Source organism: Mus caroli, unplaced genomic scaffold (assembly GCF_978045245.1).
Source record: "Mus caroli unplaced genomic scaffold, Mus_caroli_1 scaffold_9, whole genome shotgun sequence".
Taxonomy (NCBI): Eukaryota; Metazoa; Chordata; class Mammalia; order Rodentia; family Muridae; genus Mus; species Mus caroli.
The window spans coordinates 22,426,694-22,437,254 of NW_028227264.1; positions in this window are offsets into that span (position 1 = coordinate 22,426,694).

Below are 10,561 nucleotides of genomic sequence, written 5' to 3' on the forward strand. Positions count from 1 at the left end.
CAATATTGCAGAAAACCTGATAGGGAAAGGAAGGAGAAATCCTCTATGCTGTTCCTTCCACTTTTGTATTTTTCAGGGAACATGTTAGAGTCTCACTTCTTTTTTTTTTTTTTTAAAGATTTGTTTATTATTATATGTAAGTACACTATAGCTGTCTTCAGACACACCAGAAGAGGGCGTCAGATCTCATTACGGATGGTTGTGATCTGAGATTTGAACTCAGGACCTCCAGAAGAGCACTCAGTGCTCTTACCTGCTGAGCCACTTCTCTAGCCCCTAGGGTCTCAATTCTTAAAGCATCTTCAGTCAGCTGCAGGTTATTCTAGAGGTTGTATCCTACCTGCTCTATATCAGAGGGCTAATTTTTTTCTTTTGTCTTACTGAAAGCATTTGGTAGTTTTTCAAGTAATACCAAAAGGAGTGTAAGTTAATGAGAACTTTCCAGCAAAATAGGACCAAGAGAGAGAGAGAGAGAGAGAGAGAGAGAGAGAGAGAGAGAGAGAGAGAGAGAGAGAGAGAGAGAGAGAGAGAGAGAGAATATGTGTGTGTGCACATACATACATACATGGAAATATATTTATTATCAAGATTGGATCATGAGATCAGAAACTGAGCAGACCAGTGGTCTTCCAACTACAAACTGGAAAACCCAACATAGTTCTCAGCCAAACTCAAAATCTGAGCAAAACCCTCGTCCAAAGATTCGTCCTGGGAATCAGAAACCCCAAAGTCCAAGGGCAGAGAAGATAGTCACGAGAAGAAACTTGACATCCCTCCTTCTTTTCATGTCTACTTGGCCACAAAGGACTGAATGATGCCCACCCACCTTGGTGAGGTCTTTCTTCACCCACTCCCAGGTCATTCTCTTCCTTAAACATTCTACTGGCTTTACCAGTCAAGTTGACACATGAATTACCCATCACTATAGGTAAACAGCGTTTTTTGCTCATCTTGAAAAAAACATTAACAAATGTGATCACAATCTCTAGTGTTTGATTACTGTTTGTGATATTAAAATGTTCTTCAAATGATGAACATCATTTGATATCCAATCACGTATTTTTGTTTTTCTAAACTCAAAAATACCGGTTTACTCTCCTACACCTGATTTTAACTGATCAACACAGATTGATAAACTTATTTTTAGTTCAACTATATTTTACAGGATAGTTTGAACATGTCTTGTCCCGATCTGTTGTAGGTACACATATAACCATGAAAGGTACAAGCTGATCCTTAGACAGTCATCAAAAGCAAATCTGTAATAGTCCCACACTTTCATTGAGAAAACCTAGTACAAGATCTGCAAAGTGAAAAATGTTAAGCCCACTGTTTGGCTGATTTTACGGTATTTGGCTGGACTGTCCTTTCATAAAAAAACATTTCATATCTATGTCTATTGTTAGATGGATAATTGGTGATACAGCTCTCTGCTTTTTGGCTGTTTAATGCAGTCATGGTTTATGACAATAAGCTGAAACTACCCTTGGACTCTTGATTCAATGGAGACTGCTGTCCCTGGGTAATTTCTCAGTATCATGAAACTGGTTTGTGTGTATGGAGTCAAGAAACAGCCATGTAGGAACTTTATCCACATCCCATGTGAGACTGTTACGGAGGTCATATGTATACTGCAGGCTTTGGAGACTCTTCAATTTTTCTTTCCTGAACAGTGAATGCTATAGACCCTACTTGTTCTTTTGGCTGCATTTTCCAGGAAACTCAAAGTCTGTATTGATTTTCTCCTGCAGCCAATTATAGTCAGACAACATGGCTTGTGTGTTTGTCCGAGTGGCTTGTGGGTGTATGTGTGTGTGTTTGTGTGTGTAGAGTGTGTTACATGTGTGTACATTTTAGTTTGTTTTAAATTGTTTCTGATTGTATTATATTTACATTTGTCCCAAGTTAGCTCCGCATTCTTCTTACCCTAAAATCATGGGGAAAAATATGAACCAATAATAAATTTTGTAGATACTATAAACTAATTAGCTTTCATCTGTTGAAAAAGACAACTTTCCAGGGGAGAGAGTTGGGGAAAGCAGCTAACACCTCAAGTATGAACCAAGTGGATGAAACCCGTTAACTATTGTGAAAGACAGAGAAGTGGTTTTTCCAAGTGGGTGGGCCCTTCTAGAGACGGTGACTGGAGATATTTATCATAATGATCAGTTGACTCCAGGTTATTTCTGGATGACGTATTAGCTTCCTTATAACTTTTCCTAGATTGAAGAGTATCCACCAGCTAAGACGTCATTGGGCTCCATCTTCTAAGCATGGAATCTCAGAGTTGCAAACATTTCACCAAGAGGGCATTAGGGAGCAAGATCCTGAGTGTTGTGTACTATATAATGTCCATGAATTTGGCTGCCAAGCCATGAACAGCAGGGAAGGCTGTTGGAGAAGACATTCTGATTTTTATGTTTTAAAACAATTATGTGCAAATGCAACCTAATAATTTGTATTGGCTGAAAATGGCAGGTTAGCAAATCATTCATTTTTTTTTTAATACAGTGGATTCATATCGTGGTCTGAATCTTAATGGGGTTATGTGCTGAGAGAATGCTTAGAAAAAAATTATGAATAAATGTTTGCAAAATATGCTGGAAAATATAAAGTTTGATGATAAAACAGCAATATCTAGGAGTTCAAGGGTGCATACGTTGAGGTACTGTGCTCTGGGCCTGTTAAAGCCTGGGCTGCCACCTCAGCCTCACTCGCTCATCTCTTTAATTAATATTATTGAGAGCATGATTTGCAACATGACCTTCTGCTCTGTTTTCAGTGTGAGAACAACAGACTTTAAAAGCAGTATCTTGTAAGACAAAACTTCCAAAGAATGTATGGTCTACGAATCTAACATTAATGATCTACGAATACATCATTAAAAAAACCCAACTTCCCACTCAAATATCTATGTTCTGGCCTGGATATGAAATGTTCCTCAGAAGGCTCGTGTATTTAGAGCTTGGTCTCTAGAAGGCAGGTGCAATCATTGGGAGGCAATAGGACCAGGAGACTCAGACTACTCAATGGATAATTCTATCCAATCTCAAGGCACCATATCACTGGCCGTTTCATAACATTGGGAAGTGGTGAGAACCAGAGAGTGTGGAATGGCTGACAGAAGTAGTTCACTATGGACATGCCTTCAAAGTAGAGCACATCCCACCTCTGTCCTTTATCTGTCTTGGCTTGCTGACTGACATTAGATGGTCATCGTTTTCCCACCACACCCTACTAGCATGAGGCTCTACCTCACTACCTCAAACCCAAGCTATATAAGCCAGCTGGCCACAGACAGAACCCTCTCAGACAGTGAGCCAAAGGAAATCTTCCTTTCCTTAAGTCACTGATGTCAGGCACAGAGATAGAAAACTGCCTATCATAGGGAATGCTTCTAAAAAGGCTGACTGGAGATATTTACCATAATGATCAGTCTACTCCAGATTATTTTTGGATGATTTATTAGCTTCTGTATAAGTTCGATTTTTCTTTCACGTTGAGTTTTAAACTTGTTCTGATTATTTTGTATTTGTATTTTTATTTTCATTTATATTTAAATTTTGCCCAAAAGTAGCCTCAAGTTTTTCTTAGCTTCAACTCATGGAGGAAGAAAACTCCAAATAATACATTTAAATAATATTTGTACATTGTATGATATTAATAATATCAATAACATTTATTCAATAATCTTTAAATTGGAATAACATTTTATTCTTATTAAAATATTTCTTCCTTTGTAAAATGTTGCATAAATTAAAGTGAGCATGTTGATTAATCACAACCCTAACTCCCAACAGCTGCACCACTTTCTACTACTATTTTATGCATTAATATAGTTTTCTTCATAAACAATTTTGTGTCTTGCTTTTTGTCTTATGATTGTTTTCTAAACGTTTCTTGTATTTGAAGTTCTGTTAAAGACAAACACTTGTACAAAGCTGCTGGTATTATGTTCTATAATATGATTGAACCTTTTCTGCCATTGGCAATCCCACAAGCCTACTTCCACACTCATGACCCATGAGCCCTCTTTGGGTTGAATCTTTCCTGGATGAGGATACCCAACATCCCTCATCAGAGAAACAGAGGGAGATCATCCCAGAAAACCACAGCGGACGTGGGACGTGACCGAGATCAACAGAGGAGGAGCCCCGTCCCAGCAGACACATCGTCACCACAGCTCCTTCATCTATGGCTCAGAGAACATGGTGGACATGGAGACAGAGAGCCTGTAAGAGCCAGAAGACCAGCAATTCTTCTGTAAGTCTCTCCTAGAAATGGCTGCATAACAAAGACTGGAATGACAGCAACATTAGTGGTTAGTGTGGAAGGAGAAAGTTTTCAAAGCGTTTCATCCCTAGACAGGCAACCATTGCCCGCTGTGAGAAGGAAAATTAGTCTCTCCCACGGGTAAGGTCCCTCATTGGTTCTCCAATGCAGTGGTCATTCCTGAAACCACACACACACACACAAGCAACAAAAACCAACTCAGCAAGTTGAATTTATATTTATTTGTTCATTTACATATATACATGTGTGTATGTGTAACAATAATAATCAAAGAAAAGAGGCTATCAACTTGGGAGAGGGGCATGGGAGGGCTTTAAGGGAGGAGAGAGAGTGAAAAGAAATTAGTTTCAAGTAATAATATATTTAAAAATAATTGGGACTGGGTGAGATGGCTGAGGGGGTAAGAGCACTGACTGCTCTTCTGAAAGTCCTGAGTTCAAATCCAGCAACCACATGGTGGCTCATAACCACCTGTAATAAGATCTGACGCCCTCTTCTGGTGTGTCTGAAGACAGCTACAGGGTACTTATGTATAATAATAATAAATAAATAAATCTTTGGACTGGAGCAAGCAGAGACTGAGAGCGCAGGGACTGAATGAATGGAATTGACCAGAGTCATCGGGGCTGACCAGAGGGAGCAGGGCTGACAGGAATGAGCAGAGGTCCTAAAAATTCAATTCCCAACAACCACATGAAGGTTCACAACCATCTGTACAGCTACAGTATACTCACATACATAAAATAAATAAACAAATCTTTAATAAAATAAATAATTAAATCATACATTAAATAAATCTTTAATAAAATAAATAATTAAATCATACCTTGGTTTGAATAAGTAACTGTGTAAGACTTTCCAGGAAGTAAATTCTTCATCCTATTTCCCAAAACTACAAAGTCCAATACATAAAGAGACGACCTTGATATTAGATATAACAACAATTTGATTTAGGCATCCTCTTTATGCTTGTATCAAAAAAAAAGTAACTTAAGCAATACTGAATAGATTAATTTTCTGAAAATTAATCTAATTCTGAGGTTAAAAAAATAAATATTTATTTGTGGATGAAAAAATAACACATCCAGCCGTGATAATATAGCCCCTTTCCTAAGCATTTGATATTTCCAGTATGTAAGTCAAAAGGCTCATGGGCTAGGTGTGATGGTGCACGCCTTTAATCTCAGTGCTTGGTAAGCAGAGACACGAGGGTTTCTCTGAGTTTGAGACCAGCCTGATCTACATAGTAAGTTCTAGGCCAGCCAGGGCTCAGTACGATTTTATCTCAGGAGAGGAAGGAAGGGAGGAGGGAAAGAGAAAGGAAGAGGGAAGAGCGGAGGGAGGAAGGGAAAAAAGAAGGAAAGATTCAAATTATGTTATCATTTTTGCCTGATATTTTTCTTACCCCAAAAAACGGTTACTTAATTACTTTCTATATCTTTTTTTGTGATGACAAAAAGGACCTGTGTAATTAAATATTATAAAATTGAAAGTTTGCAAATTACCATTCATAAGTGGTAATTTCTAAATCATTATAAAGTAAAAGTGACTTGTAGATACACTGTGAAGCTATACCTCACTCATAAGGCCACAATGGGCAGCTTTAAAAAACACGATTAACTTTTCTTCAATTTGCCACGGGATGCATAGAGCCCTTAAACCAACCTTCTGCTCCATGTAACTTGAATTCAGTAAACCATGTTTACACGCACGCATCAACCCATTCTACAGGCATCTTGGACAACTGCTGTTCAATGACAGTAAATTGCCAGCCTACAACAGGGGCTGCTTCCACAGGATCCAGAAATAGGAAGAGGATGAAGGTTTTGTTCAGTTGCAAGAGTATCGAGTTCTGCCAGCTGAGTCTTCACCCATATGTAGCAATCTGCATGAGTAGAATATTAATCTCAGGACTCTGGGCATGATTACTGGATTGAGGGATTTATGATATAGTGCAAGGTCAGAATTTGAATGTGAGACATGTAACTTGTGAGACAGTTACATATAAAAAGTGGGGAGCCACAATAACCTGATTCTTGTGAAGGATATACTGGTTAACATGTCTAATCCAGTGCCTGCCTATGATAGATGTTCAATGAAACGATGACTGTTATATTAAAGTACTCTCTCTCTCTTCTCTGTGTGTGTCTCTGTCTGTCTGTCTGTCTGTCTGTCTGTCTGTCTGTCTCTCTCTCTCTCTCTGTGTCTGTGACTGTGTCTGTGTCTCTGTCTGTGTCTGTCTGTGTCTGTGTCTGTCTGTGTCTGTGTCTGTGTGTCTGTGTCTTTGTATGTGTTTGTGCTTATTCTCAAGGCAAGGCAAGGCTCCATGCAGCTATTCCAGAGAGCAATGACTTGCAAAAACTGCTTCTCGTGTGAATCTGAAGCCTAGAGACTGTTCAGAGCAAAGATTTCTCTACTAGTTGTGAAATAAATGTGTCTCAAAGAAATTGTTAGCAGAGTGGCTGATTAGTAACAAAAATTGATCTATCTCCACTCAGGGCAGCAATTGGAAGTTAAAAGACGCCACCCCAGAGCAGATTTTCTCTCCTCTAGTTTTCTAAGAAGCACACAGAGATAGTGTTTTATTAAAAACCTCACAACTCTAACAACAACAACAAAAACCTAAAGTCCTTCTATTACTTAGTAAAGTAATTGGAGCACACAGGCTGGAGCCTATATCCAAACACCCTAATGAGTGAAGTGAAGCCACTGTCCTAGTACAGCATGCACTCTGGAAGCCACAAACTTGCTGGTGTGAGTAGAAGAATGTCCCCCTTGTAAAACCAGAAATGTTTATCTAAACCATACGCCACACCTCCCATCTTCAAACTACAGGATCTGTAAGAATTGCCTATCTGTAAGAATTGCCAAGAGAAGTGTGCAATGTACTCATGCTTGAACTTCACCATTGGACAAAATGAGTCTTCTGGGGACAGAGTCTGAGCACAGCACATGTTTGAATTAAGCTGGTGTGTTGTAAACCCGTGCATGCATCAAAATTGTCGGATGACTGAAATACGCAACTGTGTTCTCACACCGAGCTTTTGGGCAGTGCAGGTGCTCTAAAAATATTTGCTGTGTAAATATTGCCACATCTTCATTTGACAAGAACAAACTTCTAGGACAAGGTTAATTTGATGGTGGCCACAGATGCTGTTGGTGGTCCAGGAGACCCCCAAACTGCCACTTCAGCCGGAGGGGCCCCCCAAAGAACTTGCCTCACCTTCACCAGCTTCCAAAGCAAGAATCTATGATTAAGAAATAGCCACCAAAGTGAGATTGGCTGACATTTTCCTCCAGGTTCATACCTATGAAATACATGAAGGCAGGCAGTAGTCTATGCCCTCTAAAAAATTTCAGTAATGGCAATCGCTCACAGGGAAAATTTCTCTCTCTCTCTCTCTCTCTCTCTCTCTCTCTCTCTCTCTCTCTCTCTCTCTCTCTCTCTCATGTGTCTGTGTGTTTGTGTCTGTGTTTTCTGAATCAGGATCTCATGTAGCCTAGGCTATCCTCAGACTCACAGTTGGTTGAGGCTAGCTTTGGTTTTGAACTCCTGATTCTTCTGCATCTACCTCAAAAGTGCTGGGTTCACAGGCACATAACACCAGTCCTGGCTTTCATTGCTGCAACAAACAGCAGATGGTTCAAGGGTGGTGGTGTGTATCTGTGACTCAAGGTCATTCTCAGGCACACAGTAAGATTGACACCAGCCTCAGACAGCTGAGACCCTGTGGTGATGATGATGATGGTGGTGATGATGATGATGATGAATGGGCCTCTACAAACACCAGCTTCCTCATCTCAGGGCCCCTATGCATGTGTTACTCTGAGCAGAATTGATTGCAGTTTAAAAAGTAAAGGTTAAGTCTGCCAGCTTCTCCTGGCTAGAGACCTCATTTCAATATCTTTGTACCACCGGGGCTTGCCCAGGGTAGGTACACAGTGCTTGGTTGAAAGTTAACTGTTACTCAATTCTGAAAAATTATACAGTAAATATTAAGATATTAAATACTATGGTAAATAAATGGTAGTGGTCAGTTAATGGTTTCTTTCTTCTGCTTTAAATTCTGGCAAGACCCAAAGACTCTGTTCTCAAACCTTGGCAAGTGTAAAAATATTATTTTAAAACTAGGCTTCATTTTATGACATTTGGCTCATATAAACTAATACTTTTGCGATACTATTGTCAGATTTAGGTATGAAATGGAATATAATAAACAGAAACAATTACACAGATAAGGCGGAACTGGAATACTCACAGAAGCAGTGAGAGTTTTCTTTTCCTTTCCTACGTCAGATATGTCTCACATTCATATTCAATTTGACTTAGCGACATCATCTTCTCAACTTTACATTCTATTTATAATCCAGTCAAAGGTCTGTTGAAGGACTTTTGTTCCAAGGTAGTTATTCAGAACAATACTGAATACCGAATTCTCTCCTCTCCTGTTCTTGCCCCTCCTCTTCTCCCTCCCTGTCTCTCATGCTAGTTTTTTTTTTTTTTTTAATCGCTTAGTGCAAAAAAATGGCCTTCCAGAACTTCCAAGTGCAGGACAGGTTCTCTGCCTTTTCTGTAGTCAGGACCCTATGGATGGACATATAGAGTATCCCCGATTTGTCTGTATGATAAAGACATAAATAAATGTTCCCCCAGAATAGCTTTAAACCAATGTTTCTCAAGACATCTGTGTACGTGCAATAGCTTCCCTCCTTCCAGCAGGAGCTTCCAAACAATCCATGTTCGTCATCTAGCAGATGTAGCACTGGAGGAATTTAAGCTCTCTCTCTCTCTCTCTCTCTCTCTCTCTCTCTCTCTCTCTCTCTCTCTCTCTCTCTCTCTCTCTCTCTCTCCCTCCCTCCCTCTCTCCCTCCCTCCCTCTTCCTCTTTTTACAGGAAATGCAAATGTCATTCCCTCTCTTGTCTCTCTCACACAGTTCATACAGAGATAAAACATGGGAAGAATCTGAAAACTGTTCAGTGCTGAACAAACACAAACTGGTATTGCTCTGCTAGCACTGTGCTCCTGTGTCCTGCATGTTAGTGCTGTGTGCTCCCGTGTCCTGCATGTTAGTGCTGTGTGCTCCCGTGTCCTGCATGTTAGTGCTGTGTGCTCCCATGTCCTGCATGTTAGTGCTGTGTGCTCTGTCTCCTGCATGTTAGTGCTGTGTGCTCCCATGTCCTGCATGTTAGTGCTGTGTGCTCCTGCCTCCTGTACTGCTGATGCTGTTTTTCAGTCCTGGCATTCAGCAATGCTCACTGAATGGAACGCTAAGACTGTAGCTTACCAGAGTTTCTCAGAGTTGGGCTTGTGGTCCACCTGTAACAAACTGCCTCATGTGCCAGTTTAAAAGTCTTGCTATGCAATGACTCTTCTCTACCCGAGAAGACTTGATTCTGTGATTTCCCAAACTTCCCCAAAGGCTCTGGTGCAGGTGGAAATGGAGAATCACTGGGTAGGGCTGGCACAGTAACTGCCTATCCTCATCCAAAGCTCTTTAGTGAGAAGAGGTACCGTTTCCCACTGGGCTAAAAGTCAAGCAAAGTGAAGTACAAGGAAGTGCAGTGCAAGGACTCGACTTGATCACATCACATGTTCCTTTGAGATTCATCTTTGAATGTCAGCTTTCCCAAACAGATGGCTCATTTCTTACCAATCAGTTCTCAAGAGACAATTCTACCTTCTCACTAAATTAGGGTTGTGTGTGTGGGTTTGTGTGTGTGTGTGTGGAAAATACTACCTGCCACAGTTGCTAACAGTCAAACTGAACCTGAGCCATGCAGACTGCCCCTATGGAAGAGAGAAACTAGGCCAGCTCTTCCTGGGTGATGGAGACCGTGAATAATGCATATAGAATGCACCTACTTCTCACGCGGGTCTTATTGTGATAATATTTCCAATTATGTTAGAATATAAGAACTGTAGAGAAAACAGAAGGGAGCATATCAAAATATTAATCATTGTGTGCTCAGCAACTTCTGTTTTCCCCAGTAGAGAAGGGTAGGTCCCCATCAAGGAACAATTAATAAAATATCCACTCCCAAGATCAGATAGTAAGACTCATTCACACAGAAAGTCCCTGCTTGGCCTGAAGCTGTGTTCATTTATATGAGTGTAGTCTAAGCCTCAGCACTCCATCAATCATCACAAGTCTGTCATGAACTTAAGTGTGGGAAGAGACAAGGAAGCATGAGCAAGCATGCTGGAATCTTCTAGATGAAGTCAGAAACCCTGGCTTGCCCTAACGGTTATTAACTTCAGTTCTAGAA